This window comes from Ambystoma mexicanum, chromosome 4q (genome assembly GCF_040938575.1).
Source record: "Ambystoma mexicanum isolate Mex_15411 chromosome 4q, UKY_AmexF1_1, whole genome shotgun sequence".
NCBI lineage: Eukaryota > Metazoa > Chordata > Amphibia > Caudata > Ambystomatidae > Ambystoma > Ambystoma mexicanum.
In genome coordinates, this window is record NC_090928.1 from 498373322 (window position 1) to 498397843 (window position 24522).

Consider the following 24522-nt stretch of genomic DNA (forward strand, 5'->3'; position numbering starts at 1 on the left):
GCCTCCTAAGTGAATCCTTAAGGAGGGGATTGATTGGGAGGGGAGAGAAGTGTAACTGTCCAATTCTATTTGAGAGAACTCTTGCAGGGTACTCCCCAGATTATAAACGTGATGGTGCCATCAGTGCTATATTAAGTGGATGCAATGTGAGTAAGGCAGAGAGCTGCTGAAATGTACCATAATAGAGAGCTGCTGAAACGTGCCATATGACAGCCGCAAGTGAACACCAAAAGGAGATTTTGCTGAGATTGTCTATAGGTGGAACTGTCTATTTCTGGAAAGGCCTAACAGCTGAATGGGTTCTATGGTGGAGCACTAGGGGCCATCCTTGATGGTGGAGTGGAGTGGAGTGGAGTGGAGTGAGCAGACCCTGCCCTATCCTCCAAGAGGGGTCTGAAATGCAGCTGGCTTTCCTGAACTTTAACAAGGGCTTTCTATGTAAGTAGAACTGAGCCATGGGAAACCAAAAGGTGGGGGAGTCTGTTTGTCTTAAATCCTTAAAGGGTAAAAACTGTGTAGATCCTTAGCCTAATTAACTAAAAATGTAATTTCATTTAATCCCCTCAGCGGAACACCATGGGTGATTTTTGTTAAAATTTGAAATTAACCATGCTCTTTCCCGGTATGCGCTGAAACTATAGTTTGTAATTTAATTGTGTTTATTCTAAAGCGAAAGTGTGTGTGAAATAATGATTGCCATATGCATTTGCACAAATTTGTAAAACTAAACTGCTAGTCTTTTAAGCGGACAGGAAAATTGAAATTGCTCAGCATTACAGTACTTGTTTTCTTTTTGTTTATTGATCAGTTTAATTAACTCTTGAAGTGAAATTTGTAGAAAGAAACGTATTGTAATTTGGTTTTTCCTAACCCATTGGTGTGATTCACTGGTGTAACAAGAAGTTAATTGTGAGTCGTAAAGAAGGTGGCGTGTGTAGTTTAGTGTGATTTCTTTTACCTGTAATTAAAATAAATACAAATATATTTCCTATACCCAGCCTGGTTCTTGACTCACTGTGGCACAGGGGGTGGGGAGAGTTGTGTGACTTTATATGAGTCTTCAGTAAGGCCAGTGCTAAAAAACATAAGCGAGTATTGCAGGGATCCTTGATTGGGGGATGGGAAGGAACTCCCTTGGTTAAGGGAGGTCTCAATATAACGTGACACTAATGGTGGTATATATTAATGGCAAAACTGGGTCAACAGCCTCTACTAGTCCAGCAAGGAGGTTTCTGCATTTATTGAGCCTATCATGCAACCAAACACCATAAGAACATTATATAAATATTATCCCTTGGAATTGCCTTACATAGAGAACTGAGTTGAAGAATTCTAACTAAATATAAGTGTGTATATATATATATATATATATATATATATATAAACCAACAAAAAACATTGTTAAACGTACGTTATGGTTAAGTTGCACTAGTCAAAACCTTTGAAATTCACTGAAAAACGTTGTTACAGGGATGCAAAAACCCAAACTCCAAAAAACATGTGAGTTATGGTAAGATAAGCAACCATAACTCACGCTACCACTGTGCGCTGCAAGGACTAACATGAAAGATGCCATCACAAATGTCATTGATTACATGACTGATGAAATCACATTGTTGCCTGCCTTTTTTCTGTGCAGTTACATATGTACAGCAGATGCTTTTCTTCACTGACAGTCAGGAACTGAAAATTGAAAAGGTAGTATATTTTCATGAACCTTACCCATCTCATATGTTCTTACACCGCTTTCCTAAGGGTCCAGTTACAGCATATGACCCATACACATAGGGGAACATGGAAGCCCAAAGCACAGCAATCATTGCTGTGAATGAAGGCCATCAGTTAGGTTATGAACACTGCGTGCTAGAGCTGCTGTTTTTGTGCTTACTTTACTTTCCCTGTATATGCTTATATTTGTATGTGTTATGGTCTCCTTATGGAAGAATTACGTAGTGAGAGAGACATTCTTAGATGCTCATTACATGTTTTATGGTACACAAAACTCTGAAACGAAACATTCGTCATTGTACTATGCAGCATGTGCAAAATTTAGATTATTCCACTGCTTTGATGGGTGCTGCAGATAATGGCTACATTTCTATATGAGTGCGTTCATGTACTGGAAAGAACTCTGTGATGCTATTGTGTTTATAGCAATGCATTGGTTACTGAACTATTTGTGTCATGACAGTTCCTCAGATGATCTCTAATAGGTTTCTGCCAACATTACAATGACAATCCCTTGTGAGGCGTTTCATGTAAACTATATACACGTGATGTCATCAGTCATGTCATCAATGACATTTGTGATGGCATCTTTCATGTCATGGGTGTTAGTCCTTGCAGTGCACACTGGTAGCGCGAGTTATGGTTGCTTATCTTACCATAACTCGCGAATATTTGGGGTTTTGAGGTTATACCTGTTACCATAATGTCCCTGTAACAACGTTTTTTCAGTGAATTTCAAAGGTTTGACTAGTGCAACTTAACCATAAGGTCCCTTTAACAATGTTTTTTTTTGGTTTATTTCATAGGTTTTTAGTAGGGCAGTGGAACCAGAATGTTCCTTCAGTATAAATTTTGCAGTGAAGGTGGTAGGTTTTTACTAGCGCAACTTAACCATAAAGTCCCTTTAACAATGCTTTTTGTTGGTTAATTTCATAGGTTTTTAGCAGGTCAGTATTTCCAGAAATTCCATGTAGCGTAGTTTTTTCAGTGAAGGGGATATGTTTTTAGTAGTGCAACGTAACCATAACGTCCCGTTAGCAGTGTTTTTTGTTCGTGAATCTGATAGGTTTTTAGTAGGGTACTGTAACCAGAATGTTGCTTTAGCATAGTGTTGTCTGTGAAGTTGAAAGGTTTGTGGTAGAGCAACTGAACCATAAAGTGCCATTAACAACATTTGTGCATGGAATCCTTGGCTCACCTCATGACATACTTGTTGAAAGGGCACATTCCCCTGTGTGTGTATCCATTTATGCTACCCCTTCCCTTTTCTAATAGTATCTGTGTATTTTACAAATTGAAGGTGTATTTGTTAAATGTTGGGGAATGTGTGAGTGGTTTTTCTTTTTCTGTTAACAATGAATGGTGAGTCTGTGGTGCACAGTACTGTTTCAGATGGTTGCAGGGGAGTAATATGGCGGTTTCATAGGGAGACCGCACCTGGTTGGCGTATGTGCAATCACAGTGCGAGTTTCCAATGCATGGTTAAGTAGTTGAGGGAGCGCACATCTGTCTGTTACACAGCTATTTGCATGCCTAGGGCATCCTCTATGTACTGGTAAGACCTCCCCTGTCACCAGGCCTATGGAATCATATGGTAGGCTACCACATTTCAAGCAGTCATGGCCACTGTGTGGGTTGCTGTGCAAACCTACCAATGTATGGCTGCAGCACGCCTGGCTCTATGAGGCCCACTGGAAAACAAGGAATAGCAACCTCCAATGTAAGGTAGGCGTGTTAAACGTTGCATTAATTTGATTGATGTGCTGCTTGCCTTTCCATGACCCATGAAACAGAAACACTGTCTCTGCAGTGAGCACTGCAACGGGAAGTGTCAAGGGTTCGCCGGCGGGTCTTAGAGTTGGAGGAAACATTTAATTGCAGATGTAACAGTCTGCAGTGAGTTTGCAAAATGGCAAAGCTGGTGCGCCTTGGTCTCTCACATACAAGTACATGTAAAGAGAAGTAAACAAACAGCACATTCTTCGGAGCGCAAAGAATATCAGTGGAGGTTAGAAAAGTAGTGTAGCCACATGGGTGTCGCTGAATACTTCCCTTCCTGCTACACGTAAAGAAGCTGCGTTTCACCTTGTTGTAAGCATTCTTTTATTTCAGAATGTATTCATGTCTGTGAATACTGGTCCTACAGCTAATGGCGTACCATGAAGTGTCTGTACTGCATGCGACGAGAACTGAAATCGAAGCACAAGGTACCAGTGGGCAGGCCACTGCCCTTCCAACAGTGCAGTAGGATAATTTCATGTAGAGCATTCTGCACAGCTGCTCCGGTAACCAACAGGAGCAGTTGTGTATGGCAGCAGATCCTTAAAACATCTTTGCACACCATATGCTCCGCTGCAGACCCTTACCTGGCAAAGGGCATTGTATTGTGCATGTACTGCAACATGCGACTCTACAAAGGGAAAGTACTTGGAAGTCCATGGGAAGGGTTGGTCCAGGAGCATTACAATGACTAACGCCTATTTAAGTGAGAGCCACCCAAAATGTCCATCTCCTTTTGCACGTCCCCTATGCTATCCCTGTAGGTGGTGCCCCTTCCGTACCGGGCCTTGCCTTGCTTTCCTTCTGTGTGGTGTGTTACAAGATCAAAATAAATGGAAAACAACTGGCAGAGGAAAAAAGTTCAATCGAAAAAGCTGCTTTCAAAGATGGAAAGGCACAAATAGACGTCTTCACAATGTATTGCCCTTTGTCCATTCCTGGACGAAATAAAAAATGAATGCAGCCGCATCTTTGTCTGCATAATGCGATTAAAAATTATGCATTAGATCGGAAACATGCACATGACCTGGGAAAGTGCCTCCTTCATCGCAAATGGTATGGAAACTCTGGTAAAATATTGTGCACTTTTCCCTCCACAATGAAGAACAATAATGGCGGCATGATCGCGCATCACCAAAGTTTGACAAAGACAAACCAAAAGCAGTCACTGCATTGCAGGTACTCCATACCAGTTCATATCCACATAGTAGAATCTCAAATGAGCAGCCAATGCATAGTGTGTTCCATTCACTTTCAAGCAATGTATTCCGAAATCCCCCCGAAACCGTACACCGTTGCTTGTGAAGCGTTTTATATATGTTTTATAGGTGCTTCCATAGAAACCATTTTTTTTCTGTTTTTTATAAGTGTTTTTGTTTGTTGTACTTCGCCTCACATTCTTACAATAGCGTCTTCAGTGCAGCCTGTAGATTGGAAAACAAAATGTCATTGCCACTGGGCAACAAAGAAATGCCATTTCCATTGAGAAGGTGCACATATCAATAACCAATGTTGTCATTCTCACAGGAGTATATCTCAGCAGCATGCAAGAGGTTACACATGTCTCTGTTGATAAGACACCTTCTGACCTCTGGCTGACAACAAAATGAGAAAAGCACCTTTGCAGTGTGAAAAATGTGCTTCACAACTTTCATCATCTTTTTGAGTTGACGGTATACACGTGAACAAGCCATGGAACATAAAAGCAATGATCCATAGTGCTAGGCCACAACGTGTACAGTACCGAAAGTGGCCACTTGTCGACATTCTGCAAGCAAATGGCCGAAACTACGCACATTGACAGCGCACCACAAAGCCTCCACTTCCTCCAAAACAAATTGCCATTAACGCGTCTTTCCACGGCATACTGGAGCAGATCTAGCACAAAGGAATCACCCATTATGGAAACTGTGCATCTCGCCATCTCTGCCAGCCTCAGTGCACAGAGTAATGAAACAAAATATGGCTGCCTTTTCCTGTAGCGCACACCCTAACCACCTGATTGGACAATTCCCACAGCCGCATTTCCATTGGCCACCATGGTGAGAAGCGCAGATTGTGGCATGTGCACTCTCCATGTAACAGTAACAGTTCTGTACAACAGTACCCTGCGTAGACACCACACCCAGAAACGTTGTTGCACAATCCCTCAACCTCCACAGTCCCATGTCCATGGCCAGCGTTCTGAAAATCCCTGGATGAGGCTTTTGTGCTGTGTGCCTGCGTGGGGGAAGAAATGTCAACCAGGGTAAGGGCTTTCGTCTGTACGGGTGACTCTGAAAAGAGCCGTTGTGTTTTTATATTTTATTATGTGCTTCCACACAAAGAGCTCGTTTTCGATTTCTTAGAGTTTTGTGTTTTCTTTTCATCCTCAGATTCTTACAGGAACCTTTTGAGTGCATCTTGGAGATGAACAAACAAAACAGCATTACAAATGAACGACAACAAAATGCCATTTGATTGGAAGACCTCCGCATTTGCAGAACTAATGATGTCATTGTTACAGAAAAACATGCCACGAGCGCACATAAAATTAGACATGCTTCTGTTAATCAGACACCTTGCTGCCTCTGACTGGGTACAACAGACAACATGAGTGGTCCATACTCTTCTTGGTGGTATGGCAGAGAAAACCACCTGGGCAGTGGGAAAAAGCCTCTTGAGTCAACGGAGCAAACGTAAACAAGACACGTAACCCAAATGGAAGCCGCATAGTGCATGACGACAACATGCACAGTAGCGGAATTGACCAGTTCTCTGCAAAGTGCATGCATATCGGCTAAACTGAGGTCATCGACAGCGCACCACAATGCATCCACTGCTTCCAAACCGAAATCTCCATGCAAGAGTCTTTCCTGGGCATACTTGTGCAGATCTATCAGAAAGGCATCACCCAAAGTGAACACAATGAGTTTCTTCATGTCAGCCAGTGTCACTACGCACAGTAATGAATACCAGTATTACCGGCCCTTCCTGTAACCCACACCCTCAGTACCTGATTGAATAATCCCCACAGTGCCATTTCCATTGGTCAGCATAGTGAGAAGCGCAGAAAGGGGCAAGTGCGCTTCCCAAAGTACCGTGAGGGCAATGCTCCAGTACAGAAGGAACAGTCCTTCTTCCGTTTCCAGTATCCTCTTCCCACCACGCCCTCATTGGGTATTGTTAAGTAGTCACACACGCATCCACCAATGACATCCAAGATGTCAGCATCCAACACTGTAATTTCTCCACAAGACGTCATATGTACCGTTATAAAATCAGACTGCAGGTGTGCTGTTATTCAAAAGCACGTCCAGTGTAAAGTTCAGTGAAACATTGCAGGATTTGTGCACGCACATTCATCCACATAAGCACCCATCACCACAAAATAAAGGTATGAAGATTTTTTTTGGTAGTATGTTTACAACTCTGTTATAAGTGCCTCTGCACACAATATCTACCACTAAGCGTCCATTATGTTTTTGAAAAGCATACTGGTTTTTCTCCTACCATGAAGTGGCACTTCAATGGTATCTGCTTTCATGCACCATTTTCATTTACCCATATCATACAGTGTATTAGCGAAACAGGAACTCTCTTCTTTCTTTCCGACAATGCTACGAATTGTGTTCCCCGCTAACCCACATAAATCGTAAAAATATGGCACCAAAGCCACAACTGAATGTGTCTTACCAAGCTAAAGGCAGTTCCCGAAAGGTCAGTGTGTGCACGGCTGTGGTTCTTTGTATGCTGCACTATTGCCACACACTCTTTTTAAATCTGCCAGCTTCTACTCTCCGAACTCAACAACTCATCCATAAGAGGACTCCATGACTTGCCCTTGGTGTGAAGGCCAGGGATCGTATCTCTACAGGACTAAAATATCAGCAATGGTTCACAGTGGCTGCGAGGAAAAAAATGAAAACCCTGTGCATTATGCACAAGGCCTTCTGGTCCCTGGGACCTCAATACCTTCCATTCTCACTTCCTAAATATCTGCTTGCTCGAGCTCTTCCCTCATCCACCTCCTACTCCCTCAGGGTCAGTTGCTTCTGCACGCAAGCAGTTGGAGGTAGATGTCTTTCTTCTGCTGGGGCCTCTCTCTGGAACAGGTTCTCTGCCTCCCTGGAACCTGAGGAGAACCATCTTAGGGTCTGGAAGCACCTCAAAACCTGTCCATGTGCTTCTTCTTTGTCCCCTCCTCTCCCCTGCTCACTTCCTGCCTAAAACTGATTGTGCACTGGTTTCCTACCACCTTCTAATCAGTGCCCCAGGCCACCTCCCTCCCGATAGTTTCACCCCTGCACTGGCTTTCTGCCAACCCCGCACTTGGGGACTGTTTTCTGTAACCCTAACAGTCCAACCACGACTTGATATCTACACTTATCCTTGCACTTGCCACCACCGGCCGTAGTGGCACTTATTGCTATTTTTTGTTGTTCCCATGTACTCCACTTTGCCCTTCCCCTTTCCCATTCACTTGCACACTCTCAGTGTCACCTAGCCTAGTGGGATCAATGTCTCTGTGTGGCCTCTGTTCCGCCTCCCTTTCCTCGTCGCGCCTTCACACACTTGTGTGTAGGCATGGTACAAATGCCACAGCATACCATATCACATCATATCATATGATACATACACTGCATTCATAACAACAGGATGCCTGCCACGTACCTTGAGGACTTCACAGAATGGTCTTTCCACTGTAATCCATGTACTGCAAATGTTGGAAAAGTGATCCCTCAAAACCAGCACGTAATGTATGTTACCAACGTTAAGCACATGCGTGCAGTGCATGCATACAAACAGGATGCCTGGTACTTACCTTGCACACTTTAACCATAGCCTCCTACATTTCTCAGTACAAACAGACCTTTTGCCACAGTGTTTGTGTACACACCACAACCAGCAACCACATTGCGCAATGCCTTAGCCTCCACAGTGCCAATGCCATAGCTGCCATCTTAAAAAGAGCTGGATGTGGCTTGTCTAATCCTCAAAGTACTGTGCAATCCGTGGAGTTACTGTGCTAGGAACAGGAGGGGCAGGAGGCAGGTGGTGATGATGTAAAACAGGGTAGGGGATTGTGTCTTTAGTACTGTCTCTGAAAAAACGTATTTGTATTTTTTTCGTGTTTTTGTTATGTACATGCGTGCATACATTTCTTTTTGTGTTTTCTCTCTTTCGCTGACTCTGTTTGCTTCTCCTCCTGACATTTCTATTGACTGAAGGTCAACACTTTTCTTACATTTCTACAGGATTCTCTGCAACACATTGTGCAGAGTGGCAAACAAAACAGCATTGCCAATGGAAGTAAAAAAAAAAACATTCCCTTGGAACCACTTGAAATCTTGCTAGTTATTAATGCTTTCATAGTCGGTGCAGAACATCCCAGCACTGCACATAATGTCACACATGTTTCTGTTCATCCAACACCTCCCAACCTCTGGCTGTGGACAAATTACACCGGCATGGTCCCATGCTCCTCTTAGTGGTATCGATGAGAAAATCACTTTGGCGTTGGAAACATCTGCATCACTGCTATCATCAATTTTTTTAGGTGAGCGAGCAAACGTGAGCACGACATGTACCCCAAATGTAGTGCTCGAAAATGCACAACTACCACATCCATAGCACTGACAGGCCACACATGTGCAAAGGAGATCCATGCACCTGAAACCCCACTCATAGACTGTGCCCCAAAAAGCCTTCACTCCTTCCAACTAAAAGTTAGCAGCAAAGCCTCTTTCCACGGCATACATGTGCAGATGTTGCACAAAGGTATTACCCACGATTAGCACTCTGCATCTCGCCATCTCTGCCAACGTCACTGCATCAAGTTTTGGGTGAAAATGTTTCCGCCCCTGCCTGTGAACCACACCCTCCACACCTGATTGGATAATCCCCACAGTTCCATTTGCAAGGCCACCATGCACAGAAGAGCAGAATGTACCATATGCCTCTTCCCAGCTACAGTGAGGGCTGCACCCCAGAAAAGCAGACACAGTCCTTCTTCCATTTCCACTATTACATTTGCAACACTCCCTCACTAGGTAGTATGAAATAGTCACACAAGCATGTAGCAATCACATGCAAGACCACTGCATTGAACACTATCATTTCTGTACAGCACTCCAGACGTACCATTACACGCTCACAATACACGTGTACTTAGTGATGCTGATGACTTCTTCTCATGGAGCAATGTGTTAAGACACTTCTTCAAGCAAGTGTCTTGTACAGGGCAACCCATAGCAAACAGAAATATTAAGAAATTGGTCTCTAATATGCAATGTGTTCACTGCCCTACACCATGTGCTAGTCAACGCATATTACCTCCCTTTGCTTTTTCCACCAAGTGTAAAATATTCTCGACAATCACTCTTTAAAGGTCACTATCCTCTGAGAGATGCACAGTTAACCCAAGGTCTACTCTTTTGGGTGCATGGCCAATGGCCTGCGGTCTTTGGCCATGTACCCAAACGTCAAGGCCATGCCCAGGCCCCGCACATATTGGTGCCATGATTGGGAACATTTGTCATGGGACGCAATCCACAAATGTACCATTCAATGGGTGGTATAAAGGGCAACCCATAACAAAGGCAAATGGCGACATGTGGCTCCCTATTGTGCAATACGTGCAATAATGTACAAAATATGGTACTGTATGCATATCAGTTTACTTCTGCTCTTCTACCACATTTACAATATCCTGCCTCACCATTCTTTAAACGTCACCTCCCTCGGAGACATGCATACTTCAAAGTGCATGCCTGCATTATGTTGCTGTGGCAACGGTGCAGGCTTAGGCTCTTTGGTGCCTTGCCTACAGTCTTTCGCCATGCACCCACCAGTGTAGGTCTTGCCCACACCCAGCAGAACATAACAGAGTTATGCAGCCAGGTACATACCATGCAACCCTACCACTTCTAAGAACCCAGTACTTCACCTCTGCACCCTGTGGGCACACTACATGACGGGTCACTCCATGAGGTCCACGCATGCAGTAAACACTGTACAATGTGCTACCAATCCCCACACCCATGGGACCAACATTGTATACATTGCTGTGCCATTAGTGACCACCGAAACAGGTTGCCTCACCAGCTACGGTGCTGTAATGCAGACTGCCTGCAGTCCCCACACAAGGTAGTCACTTGTGGAGACAGCTGCGAATAGTCCCCACACAAGGTAGTCGCCTGTGGAGGCAGTCGCGAATTGGCGCAATACGCATGTATACTGCAGACACACGACCGTCTACTTCCACCTACTGACATATATCACATGAACCCCTTCTCATTCCCCCATGCTCTCCTTCCCTTCTTCCCACCACCACATGGCGTAAAGTATGTTTGTCAGTCCCTTTCGGTGCCGCACTGTCCTCTGATACACCATGGCAGCGTTTCCCAAAACCTTTCACGCACAGCACGCGTCCCTCCAGCCAACCACCGGCTGCGTCCAATGTGCGCCGACAGCATGGCGTACTGCAGGCCAGTGAGACTTGGGTCCACGGACCGAACAGGGAAGTGAATCTGCGGACCGAACCCAGATATCACAAATTTTTTGGCATGTACATTTCAGTTCTTCACAACAAAAGTACGGGTATGATTTTCACCAAACACACAAAAGTATGCTTTCTGATCCCAAGCCCCCACTCCTGCCGCAAATTTGGTGAAAATCCGCGCAAAGTTTTTCCCCATTTAGTCTATGGAGAAAAAAAATAATTTGTGAGCCCCCTATAACTTTGCCCCCCCTGCACGAAACCTCACCCAACTTGGCAGAAAAAATCAGAGCCGACCATATACTTTTTTGTGCAAAGTTTGGTGACGATTCCTCCAGGGGGAGCGAAGTTATAAGCCACCGAAAAAGTGGTCTTCCTATGAGTTTAGCAACTTAACCATAACTACACGGCCTCTACCATTAAGTTGCTCAACTCATAGGAAGTGCACTTTTTGGGGCAGCTTATAACTACACCCCCCCCTGGACAAATCCTTACCAAACTTTTCAAATAAAGTATATGGCCCCTTTGGATTTGTTTTGGTAAGTTTGGTGAGGTTTTATCAAGGGGGGGGAGTTCCAGGGGGTCCCAATTATTTTTCCATAGACGCAATGGCAAAATAATTTTACTTGTGCCTACAGCCCAAACCGCTGGATGTATTTTCACCAAATTTACAGTAGGAGCGTTGGTTTGGTCCTGAAAGCGTGCTTTTGTAAATTTGGTGTAAATCCATCTAGTAGTTTTCTTTACACTGGTCAAAAGTAGGTCAAAAAGAATTAGTGATATCTGGGTTCGGTCCGCAGATTCACTTCCCTGTTCGGTCCATAGACGGGCATCTGATTGGCATAGAGAGCGACGTGAAGTCTACGGACATCGACGCACCCACTGATTGGATGTTGAAAAGGGTGTGGTGCGTAATATTTTTGGAAACGCCCCCCATGTTGGATTTGCAGACATCTGCCGGTGTCCGCGAACATCCCGGTAAAAACATATTAAAAAACACAACATTGCACTTGTAAAACTCAGCAAACAATCTCTGGGGAGGTGAGGGGTGATGAGAATGTGATGGGATTTGGCCGTAAGAAGCCAAAAAATTGGTGTTTTTCATCCCCGAAGTCAGCGAACAGTCCGGATGACTGGGTACAGTCCTGTGACACTTAAGATGTTCGGGGACATCTATGCCTATTTCTGCATCATAGGGTTGGTGAAAAGCAGTTTTTGGAAGGCTTATAACTTTGGCGCCACTCAATGAAACTGTATGGAATTCTGGAATTGTATTCTAAACCTGATTCTGAATGGTTTCAAAAGTGTGGAGCTGTTTTGTCAAGAGGGAACAAAATTAGAGGGGGGGTCCCAAAATATTGCAAAGGCTTATAAATATGGTGCTATTTGACGAATCTGCACGAAAGTTAGCAAAACGAGTTTGAATCTAGATATTCACGTTTTTCCAATGTTTGGTGGGATTCTGTTAAGAAGGGGCAAAACTAGAGGGGGTTCCCAAAATAATGTAAAGGCTTATACAAATGGTGCCATCTGATGAATCTAAACAAACGTTTGCAAAAAGATTTTAGATCTAGATATAAATGTTTTTTGTAAAGCTTGGTGGAATTTTGTCAAGAGGGGGATACATTAGAGGGGGATCTCAACATTTTTAGATGGCTTATAACTTTGTTGCCGTTTGACGAATGTGGACAAAGGTTTTCAGAAAGATTATAGACCCAACCTTGAATGTTTGTGTCAAGTCTGAATGGATTTTGTCAAGTGGGGGCTAAATTATATGACTATTGTATGTACATACATTTTGACACTTATGAAAAAATAAAACATGGGCGGATTTCCAGCAAACTTGTGTAAGGAGCATTGGCAAGGACCTTAAAGCATGGTTTTGCAAATGTGCTAGTGTTTTATTTTTTGACAAGTGTCATAATGTAGGTACAAAAAATAGTGATATACCTTTGGTGACTGAGACATAGCCTGTGGCCATGGGCAGTGACCAGAATGTCCGGGTCATGGCATAAGGCCATGACCTGAACAATCTGGCTACTGGCCATGACCACGAGAGACGACAAATGGGGTTAAAGTGGGCATGTCCACCTGGGACCAGCTATGTGGTAAAGTTATTCGAAAGTGGTATAGGTTTGAAAGGGAAAACAAATGTGCTTGTCGTAATATGGTCTTAGAGTTCTCTGCCTTCTGCAAGCTGCCATGGAAAGGGAAGAAGGGCTCTGTATGGAGCTCTGCCTTCCCTTTCCATGGAAGGATTTTCCTTCAAACAGTGGGATGCCACAGTCATCCCGGTGTAGGAAGATAAATACTTTTTTTTTAGCACCCAGGGTTCCCGCTTTGGGAACCCGGGGTGCTAATGGCCTTCATCCCCCATTGCAAGGGCTGGAACGGGGGATAACAGTCCGGAGCCCTCATTATCCGCCCTTGTTTTGCTTGAGCGAGATGTCATCCCCTGGAATGGGGAATGAACGCCACATTATTCCCACTAGCATAACGCAAAATGCTAATGGAAATGTTGGAAAATCTTATTGAGTCTATGTACTTTACTGAGAGATGTAAAGTAGATGGAGTCTATAAGATTTTTGTTTGTTCTATTTTTTAACTGTGTAGGAGAGGTTAGAACGTAAGGTGGGGAGGGAAATGAGGGAAGAGGCACCAAGCACTAATATGGAGGGGCAGGTGGACAGGGGAAGATGTTGAACGTGTGTTACTTCTATGGTAAAGGGCAGTGTTTCTCATGCTCCTTGATTACAGCTTCAAAAGCACTTTGAACGTGCTTCCCCCTGCAGAGTGTTGCAGTATATACAAACGACTGTTGTCTTCAAAAGATATGGATCAACAGCCACTTTTATTGCTTGCAAGGTAGCTGGTGGGATTTTGTGTCTAACAGAAATAGGCTGTGTGGTTACAGTATTGGTTGAGGAAGATGAGGTGGAGGAAGACGGCCTACTCCTTGGTAAGAATGGAACAGCCTTTCTGAGAGCATTGCAGTGGTTGGATTTGGTTTGGCGGCGCATGGAGGTGGTTCCATAGGAGTACTGTGCAGGTAGTCCGCAACTGAGTACACAGTTGCTCTCAGTGCATCTCACTTTGGTAGCTTTAGCCTTTGGTACATTGCCAACAGTGGTAAAGAACTGCCACATTCATGACTCTCTCCGGGTGCTAGAGGTAGGCACTTCCTCTTCCTCATCTTCTTGGTCATCTTCATTGTCTTTGGAAGTACTGCGCTTTTTTTGTTTTGTAGATCCTCCAGCTGATGATGGTGGTGGCTCTTGGGTAGGAGGGATGGCAATAGCTGATGCCATTTTTAAGATAAATAGCAGTTTTGCTAATATTCTTCCAAGTATGTGCATTTTACTAGATTGTTAATGGATAATGAGTAAGTATAGGTGTAAGAGCTGTGCAAGGGTACATTTTGAGCCAGTGGTAGAAGTGTACCGGAAAAGGTAGTGGAACTGTGGTTTCCGGTAGGGGAGAGAGTAGTTGGAAGCATAGTGCGACAAGTGTCAAGTGTTGCGGCCAGGGCATTGCAATAGTCTAAGTGACTAGTAACTAAGGCTCCTATTACAACTTTAAACTTGCACAAGGACATGAATGGACAAATCCTCTGCATAGAATGGTGAATATGGTCTCAAAAAGTAGAGGAATGGTAAACTGCAAAAAAGTAGTGGAACACCGCTCACGACCGTTCCCGCTCACTTTGATCAATGTTTTGAGCTTGAAAGTTCCTAGATCAGTAGAAAATGCAGTTTCAAACTGTCCTCGAAGCATGAATCTGATCGCGATGTATGGACGCCTTTGCGGACACGTCATCATGCCGCGCGCGAGAGCATGGTCACGTGGCACTGTCCGGAAGGTCTGGATGAGGTCAGATGTTTGCGGACGTTGACGGATGTAAAAACAGTGGAAAAAGTTGCAAAAAGTGTATAGAAGTATTAAGAATGATGCCAGAAGGTGGGAAATGGCAGAGTTTTAAGGTGAAACTTTGTAAACTGGACAAGAACATTGCTATATTGGTGTAAGTATGATATTAGTAAGTTGCAGGAAAATAGCATGCACTGGTAAAAATTCACTGAAATACTTTGTTGAAGGGACGTTATGGTTAAGTTGCACTAATAAAAACCTATGAAATTCAATGAAAAAACTTTGTTAAAGGGATGTCATGGTTAAGTTGCACTAATAAAAATCTATGAAATGAAATATGTAATGAAAAAACTTTGTTAAAGGGACGTTATGGTTACAAGTAAAACCGAAAAACCTCAGAATTCGGTAAGCGAAGCAACTATAGCTCACGCCACTACCATGCACTGCTAAGACTAACACCTAGGACCTGGGTGTTAACTGTCCACCTTGGGTCAAATCCTGACTTCTGCATTTGTCCAATCTCTCGTATGTTTGCAAAGGTCTTCATCTAGAGCCAGTCTCTTTTCCAGCACAAAATTAGGAATGCTTCAAATGGATATATTACTTAATTTGCTTGCTTATTTTAATATCAATCATTAATTGTATGATGTCCAAATCTCAGCATCTCACAGTCTATGCCTATTTCTGTAATCAGAACCTGTTTTTACTTTTTTTGTTTGGGCAAATGGGGAGAAATAGTATACGAGGAGGGACACAAAGCTTGTAGGAGTTATTTGGTTATTTTCCCGCCCATTGACTGCCCATGGCCATGCTAATCTGCTCAAAACACCTCCTCCTGGGAACTCTTTGAGCTCGCTTTAAACAAGCCTTACCATCAAAATTTGTACTGGAAGTGACTGCCAGTGTTTCTTCACAGCAGTCTTCTGAGAGTTAATGGTCCTCATTACAACCCCAGCGCTAAACCATGGCGCTATTAGCACCATGGTTGGTGCCGGTGTTGTAATGAGTCCGCCATGGTGGAATGGGGAAATATGCCCCATTCCAAGGTTGGCGGGGCAGTATTTCCCCATTTCACCATGGCCCTTCCCCATTCCCATTTTCGCCCCATAGGAAGGCGCTAAGTACGGTCCCGCAAATTGCGGTACCGTAATTAGCACCGAGGTCCCTTTGCGGTCGGGTCCCGCAAAGGGACCTCGTAATCAGGCCTTAAAGCCAGGGTCGTAATGACCCCCAATGAATTAATTGGAGCTGTAGACACGCTACTGGTGTAATACAAATGACTTAACCAGGTCTCCCTTCAACCACTCGATTTATGTGTGCCCTTTACTGAAGTACTTTTAAAAACAGGCATTGACAAAGCCAATGGGTTTGGCATTTGTATTAGGCATTTTCTAGGAACTGCTATTAGATGCTCAGGTATTGACACCATTTTCCACCTGCTACTACCTTCATAAAAAATACTTTTATTCGGTAATAAAACCTCCAAGTCTACAATAAATACACGTTCCAACACAAACTAAGAACATTACAGTTCAGGTTTTTTAGCCTTCCTCAAAAAAGAATACAGAGATAATTAAACAAATATAAATTACAACGAGAGCAAAGATCGCAGCCTTAGTAAGTAAAACACTGAAGGTCGGACATATCCCCGATATTGAATTTAAAGCTTCTTTCTCATCAGCCGCGCGCGATAACAAAATTCACAGGGGATGGGACAAGGAGTGAATTAAAAACAACATAGCCGAATTTAAGGTGCGAGTTCCAGCTTCTCTTAAAACCGGTGTTAGATACATTTGTCTCAACCTCTGAGATTTTTCACATAACAAGAAACGGTGTAAAAGTGTTTCACTTGCATTCCCACACACAGGACAAATATCAGATGCGGTAATGCCCCAGACATGTGTCAGCGCAGCTACTGGGACAATACCCAATCGCAAGTGCATATGCAATGATCTCTCAAAGGGCAGGCTGATTTCAAGTATTGCTTAGCACCAAACTCCCTATTATGTGCAATATATGCATGCCAATGTTACGTTTGGTGGCATCAGCAAAACGATGTTCCATTGGTCTATGCTTGGCGCATGTTTTAGCTTTGATTAGAACAGAACGACAGCTACCCCCTAGATTGAAACACAACTCACTCATGCCTAAATCATGGAGCAAGATCTTAATGTGGCCCATCCATGTGAGGCTTTAGTTAAAGTACAACAGTGCCTCCCTGCACTTTCCCAAACCCGGTTGGAACCAAACCCTTATCATAAAGAAAGACTGGGTTAAACATGGTCCACGTACCTATACGGATGATATCGATTTTCAAGTGAGTGAATGCAGAGGGAGCACTCTTAGGGAGCAAAAAGAGTTGTTTTTGAAATGTATTTTCTTTGCTGTTTAGTTGACCCAGCTTTGCATAATCCCATATCTCTGACCCGTATAATACATCTGTTAAAACTTGTTTGTTAGATAAATCCAAGGGCGGGGACACAGCTCCACTGCCAGGGCTACGATAGCAGGACATTGTGGCACCACTTAGTTTTTCCAGGTTAATTGCTGCCTTATGAACCTGAGCCACCCAGCCTGGATACTCCTGGAACCTCACCCGAGACAGCCAAAGTGGTCCACTTGTTCAATTAACACGCCTCCCACTTTCAGGCTTGTTCAATTAACACGCCTTTCACTTTTAGGTTGACCGATTTATGCTTGAAGCGGTGGGGGCTAAACACCAGCGATTTAGTTTTACCAAGTTCAGTTTTAGGTGGAGCACGGAGGATTTAGCCCGGAAGATGGATAGCGATGTTTCTAAACCCTAAGGGGTAGATGACATTAAAACCGCATCATCCACGTAGAAGAGAATCAGATAATTGCAAGAGTCTCACTTTTGGCTACTATCAATGGCAAATTAATACCACTACGGCTGTGCCTGGCAAATAACTTTCCCATGACGACACAAGAAGCCCCAACTGCTGGCATTGCCAATTTTAGGGCAGAAAGGAGGAAGGGGTAGCGAAATCTTCACTCTCACCTCCCCACACAGATAGACGTTTTCCAATAATTTCTCTTTTTATATCAAACTTCATGGACATGTAACTGCTTCCCTTCTGTTGCATAGCCACCCGTGCCTCGGGTGGCTCACATGCATAACTGCGCACACGCACACACTAAGAAAGACACGGGACGCGATGCTGCCTGCTACGCGTCCCAGCGGCAACTGCCCGCACGAGCGTGGTTTATTAACCTGCGCATGCGCAGGTCCCAAACGAGGCTCGCGCATGCGCTACAACTGACTGGGACGTCACATCCCTTATTTTTTCCATCAACAAAACAGTTCAACAACATGGTGCTCTAACAACGCAAAACCGGTAAAACACACACTGGACACTTCCAGCACTGGGGACCACCCTTGGAGACATCTGCTCAGTCCCCTGATTCCAGGACATAATCCTTGAAGTGAGCCGGCAGTCTCCGGTCTCTCCGCACAGGATACCTCGAGGTACCTGGCAAAGTCCCACTGTTACTGACGTCTGCAGGGGCGGTGTCCCTGGTGGAATCCTCGACTGGGGCCTCGGGGATAGTGTCCTGGTGTGGCCTTTCCTCTAGACCTGTGGCCCCGGTGATGTGTCCACTTTTTTGAAGAAAGACCTATTGCGGGTGACAGTGCCGCGGTCACAGGCCGCTGTCACCATAGTTCCTTTCACGTGGGTGACCTTCCACGGGCGAGGCTCATATGGTAGAGACAGTTTGCCCTCGGGGTGTCGGTTCCGAACCAACACAGAGTCACGACACACACCTCGGTGTCGTGCAGCCCTCGTCTCTCGCTCTCCTTCTGATTGCGCACGGCGCGCTCCTCTCGAACTTTGTCATTGTCTATGACACCTGGTCTCCTGCCCTCCACTTCTGGTATCATTCCCCAAGGGCAACGCCCGAACAGCGCCTCCGCAGGGGCAACCCCCGTCGATTGGTGAGGCATGGTGCGATATTCTTGCAGAAACTCCACAAGCTTTTTCATAAGGTCTTCACCCCCACTTGCGGAAATCCTCAGTACCTTATTCAAGGTACGCATCATCCTTTCAGCCTCTCTGTTCGCTCGAGGCCACAGCGGGGATATCCTGCGGTGACGGATCCCCCTCTGTTGGAGATACTGGGCAAACTGGCTGCCGGTAAATGGCGGTCCATTGTCCGAGCAAAGTATCTCTGGGAATCCATGCGTCGCAAACATTTTGTCTAGGGCCCTTGTGGTAAACTCTGTCGCTGTGGACTCCACTACCTCCACCTCCAGATACCTCGACCACTGATCCACCGCCACCAGAAGATACATGCCTCGACCAGTCGAGCCAAAGTCCACGTGGACGGTTCCCCACGGCTTCTCACTCCGTTCCATAGAACTGATTGGTGGGGCCTTGTCTCCTGGTTGGGCTGCCTGACATGACAAGCACTTTCTCACAAAGCTCTCCACCATCCCCTCCAAATCAGGAAACCAGACCTTGGGCCGAAGTCTCGCCTTGGTCTTGACGACCCCTTGATGCCCGATATGCGCCAGCTCTAACACGCGCCCCCTTAACGCCTGCGGGATCACGATCTGCCTCCCTCTTAGGATCATACCATCATCTGAGACTGACAGTTCGTCCCGCACCTTCCAGAGTGCCTGCAGGTCCTTTTGGGCATCGGATTGTCACCTTGAATTGTTACGCAGCACCTCTCTCCAGTCGCCACTTCTCACGGCCACCTTGATGATGACGAACACCTCATCCTTGGATGACTCCGTCGCTATAGCCAGCCTCGACAGCGCCACCGGTAGCGCTCCATCCACCACGTGACAGAGCAAACCTTGACAGTCGGACACGCCACTGTCCTTGTCTGTATTCTCTGTGTTGGGGTGTCGTGAGAGATAGTCCGCCGGGTTGTTGGTTCCCGGTCTGTATATTAGTCCAACCCCATACTCCATTAGGGCTAACATCCACCTCTCGATCGTGTGCGGCGGCTTCGAAGACACCCCCGACAATATGGGCAGCAGTGGCTTGTGGTCCGTCACCACTACGACAGGCTTGCCCAGAATGTACAGTCGAAAATGGTGACAGCCCCACAGAATTGCTAGCGCCTCCCTTTCAATTTGCGAATATCGCATTTCGGTGTTGGAGAGAGCCTTAGTCGCGTACACGATGGGACGCATGTCCCCCCTTTCATCAGGCTGCAATAGTACTGCCCCAACACCCACGGGACTGGTATCCACAACAATTTCCGATTCCACGGAAGGGTTAAAGTACGCCATGGTGTCCCCATCGGACAGAGCATTCTTGAGGGCCTGAAATTCCTCCTGTTCCTTGCTTTCCCACCTCCACATGGCATCATTCCTGGTCCTCGCCCTGAGGGGTTCAGACAAGGAAGCCAAACCCTTGATGAAGCGCCCACAGTAATTCACCATCCCCAAGAAGCTCCTTACCTCCGTGGGGGATGATGGTGGCGCGGCTTCTCGAATGTCTCTGATCTTAGCTGGATCGGGTGACACACCAGCGGCGTGAAAAATAAATCCAAAGAACCCTATCCGGTCTTTAAAGAATTCACACTTTTGACGGTGTAGGGTAAGTCCCAGATCGCTCAACCTTTTCAGCGTGCTCTCGAGCCTCTTCATGTGTTCAGCTTCCGAGTCGGCAAACACCAAAATGTCGTCACTCATATTCAAGACGCCTTTGAGGCCTGCCAGCGCCCCCCTAATAGTGTTCTGGAAGACTTCGGCGGCCGATGAAATGCCGGAGCTCAGGCGCTTGAATTGATAAAGGCCTTCGTGTGTGGTGAAGGTCGTGATGAATCTGGAGTCTGGGTGGAGCTCAAGCTGGTGATAGCCCGCCCGTAGATCCAATTTCGAAAAAAACTTTCGCCCCCTGCAACTCCCCAATGATATCGGCGTTAAGTGTCTCTCTCTCTTAATTGCGGCGTTGGGGAGACACATATCTACACAAATTCTCACTGCCCCAAGCTGTGTCGGTTTGGGATCCACCACAATGGGCGAGACCCAGAGCGTCGGTCCTTCCACCCTCTCGATAATGTCCACACTGACAAGCGACCGGAGCTCTTCTTCCACTTTCTCTCGAAGATGAAACGGAATACGCCTGTGCTTGAGAGCTGTTGGTCTGATCGTGTCGTCAATGTGCAGACGGACCGGAGGCGCCTTCAACTTCCCAACTCCTTTGAAAATGCCCGCAAACCTGTCCAGCAGTGTCTCAATATCCACCTGATAGACCTCTAGTGCAAAGTGAACCAGGTTCAGGGCTTCGGACGCCGCACAGCTGAGTAGAGAGTGTGGACTCACATCTGTAACGAAGAATCGGGCCTTTATGGTCTTTCCGCCCCTGGATGCAGGCGCTACGAACACGCCCTTGATGGGGAGCGGAGTGTCTCCCCCAAACGTGAAAATCCTCACCGTCGAAATGTCCAGCGCGGGAGGGCCAGGAATCTTCTGGTAATGTTCCAAGGCCAGCACCCATACTGAGGCCCCTGTGTTAATTGGCACTTGCGTCGGCACCCCTTGAATGTTCATGACACATTTGGGCTGTCTTTTACTCTTCGCCCCAGTAGCGATGCTCGAGATGAAAAATACTTCGTCTTCCTCCTCCTCTTCCTCCTCAGCTAGCTAAAGTCTCTGCATTTCTTGCTCCAAAGCCGCAATGCTTCTCTGCCTTCTCGAACCACCTCCTCGTACCCTGGCCGGGCCCCTATGTATTGACACAGGAGTTGGGGCACGACAGATACGGGCGTAGTGTCCTGGTCCGTTGCACCGGCCACATGACCTCGATTTGGCCAGACACTCCTCAGAGTGGGGCAAATCTTATCCTCAATATTGGCAGATAGATCCAGACCCTGTCGGGGGACGAGTTTCCTGTCGTTTCTGACCCCACTTGTCTTTCGACGCAGTCTGTTTACTGATAGCAAACGCCTCTTCCGATTTCCCAGGGCGCACTGCTGCGTCCATCTTGGCACCTCTCGACTCCGCCAGTTCATAGGTTCTGCCACTGTCTAGGATTTGTTACAGAGTCCAGCCCGGTTCCCTCAACACTTGCCTTTGTAGTTTTCCCGAGCTACACCCTTGAAGTACTTGATTCCTAATCATCGACTCCTCATTGTCCCATCGGCACGTGGTGGCCATGAGCCGCAGTCGAGCGCAAAACTGATCCAGTGACTCCTCCTCCCGCTGTTTTTCGCCACAGAAGAGAAACCTCTCGTAGTCGACGTTAGAGAGTGGCATAAAGTGATTTTCCAGAGCAGTTTTGACGGCATCATAGGTCACTACCTGCAGGTTCAGGGATTCATATATGCGTATGATATCCAGGCCTGCCGAGTACAAAAGAGTGGCCCTCTTCGCGTCGTCATTGGTTATCCCAGTCGCTGTAAAGTACATATCAAGATTTTTTATCCATAGCAACCATCTTGGGCCCAACTTCGAAGGGGGACCGGACACATTAAACTCCTGCATGGGTAACAACGACCCCTGTTGTGCTTTCACCACCACAGTCGCCGCTTCCGCCTCTCTGTCACTTTCCGCCATGTCTACAGGTCGTACAGGCACCTCCTTATGGCTCAGAGGCCGCAAACCTGACTTGGGTGGGCAGCGCACGTACCTCCCGTTACTGTACGGTGGAATTCAGCATGCCATTGCTCCCCTCCAGCTTTGTGTGTCTTCCTTGTTGCCAGCTGCGCTGTCCAGCCACCTTTTGTTCGGTAGCTCTGCGATGTTGGCTGTCCTCTGGGTTGTAGAGGACTGCCAGAGTTCCAAAAATTCTGTGAATGTGGTATGAGCAGCGCACGAGCACCTTTTCAGGCCGCTACTGCTGCATACCAGACGCTAGGGCACCATGGATTTGTTCCCGCCGGGTCCGTGACTCACCACTGTGTAGCGTCGCCGATGTAAAACACGCCGTGTTCATCAAGCGAACGTTGTGATGGTATCCCGCCTCGTCGCCAGTTGTTGTATAGCCACCCGTGCCTCAGGTGGCTCACATGCATACATGCACACACGCACACACTAAGAAAGACACGGGACGTGATGCTGCCTGCTACGCGTCCCGGCGGCAACTGCCCGCACGAGCGCGGTTTATTAACCTGCGCATGCGCGGGTCCCAAACGAGGCTCGCGCATGCTCTACAACTGACTGGGACGTCACACCTTCAGTCTGGGGGAGAAATGGGTGCACAAGGTGCCCATTTGTTCTTGTTCTGTTAACTCGTCACCTTAGGAGAAACCATTTTTTGTCATCTCCACAGCAAACCGCCCACGTTAGAATATTGGTGTTTTCATGTCGAACGTCCTTAGGATTCTAAACGTTTACTATTATAATTTCGAGAAAATATTAACATTTAGTGATTGGGATTTTTCCAGAGGTCTTGTTGGAGTTGACATGTAGGCTCTTTTGAGGTACAGACATGGTGGACAAGTGGGCAGTCAATGTACCGGATTCTCCTGGTGGGCAGTCTCATCTGAAGCTCTAGCATCGGGCACTATACCATATGAACACCCCTTTCACCCAGAGTTCTTCCTGCATTAAGATTGTATTAATGTACAGAGACCCCTCCAAGTATCTAATATAAAACATATATTAACAGCACACAGTGCCATCACAGATGTGGCCATGCTGTGCCGAGGAAGGAGTGCAGCCACAAACGGGGTATGTGCCCCCCTGCTGCCTTATTTGCAGACTTTTCTACGTGTTTCTTTACAACAACAAACAAACCGCCATAACCGCCATATTTGACACTGGAGTAGAGAAGAACGTCTTCAAATGTGCAAGCGTTCTCCTGTCTTTCAATGTTGGTTTCTGAGGTAAAACTGCGCTTGTGTGTGCGTTCATGGATACCGATGAGCAACCTATGCTTTATACTGTCACACTGTGTTCTGTCGGACCATGCTTCCTGTGACATGTGTAATACATTTCAAGTCAGTGCGTTTTCTTGCGACCAGCAGCTCTAGTGATACAAATATCAAGCAGCCTTTTCAAATTCAAATCGCTATTCACTGAGCAAACAAAGCCCGGAGTGTCTTTGAGGATCGTGGTCGACGTTTCTCAGATAATCTGATCCCGCCTTCACGGAGATGAACGTGAGGTTAAATGGGTGGAGGGATCCAAAATATAAAGAGATTCCTTAAGAAAAAACCTCTTTGTTGCTCCCCGGGAGCTGGTCTAATCTGCTATGTTTGTGTGTTGTCTATTATCTCGTGTGACTGCGGAGTGCGGCCCTCGGTAATGTAATGTGTGATGTGATATCAGGGAGTGTTTAAGAGGCGAAAGCCACAGGCCTGCGGTCTTCATTGTTTGAAAACAGCAGACGTAATTCTGCGACATGAAACGATGCCACTGTGCACGCTTCTCTGGTTTCATCTGTGAAGTATGTGGCTAGGCATCCAGTAAGAGGCTTTAAGCATTACTCGTATAGTGTAGTTTTCCTTTTCACAGAGTATTGCCCACTTAACATGGATCCATTTGCGTACATGCCAACATGAAGAAGCAGTCGGATGAATTCAGACACGCATGTGTCAGAATTCAGGCTGCATCAGCTGTTTTAGTCTCAGTCGTCCATAACATGGGCCTATAGCAAGGGTGGGTGGTGTATAATGACGTGTTTTGGCCGTGGAGTATAATGCTACTAGAACATTCCAGAACTTGCAGGGCAAATGTTATCATTTGA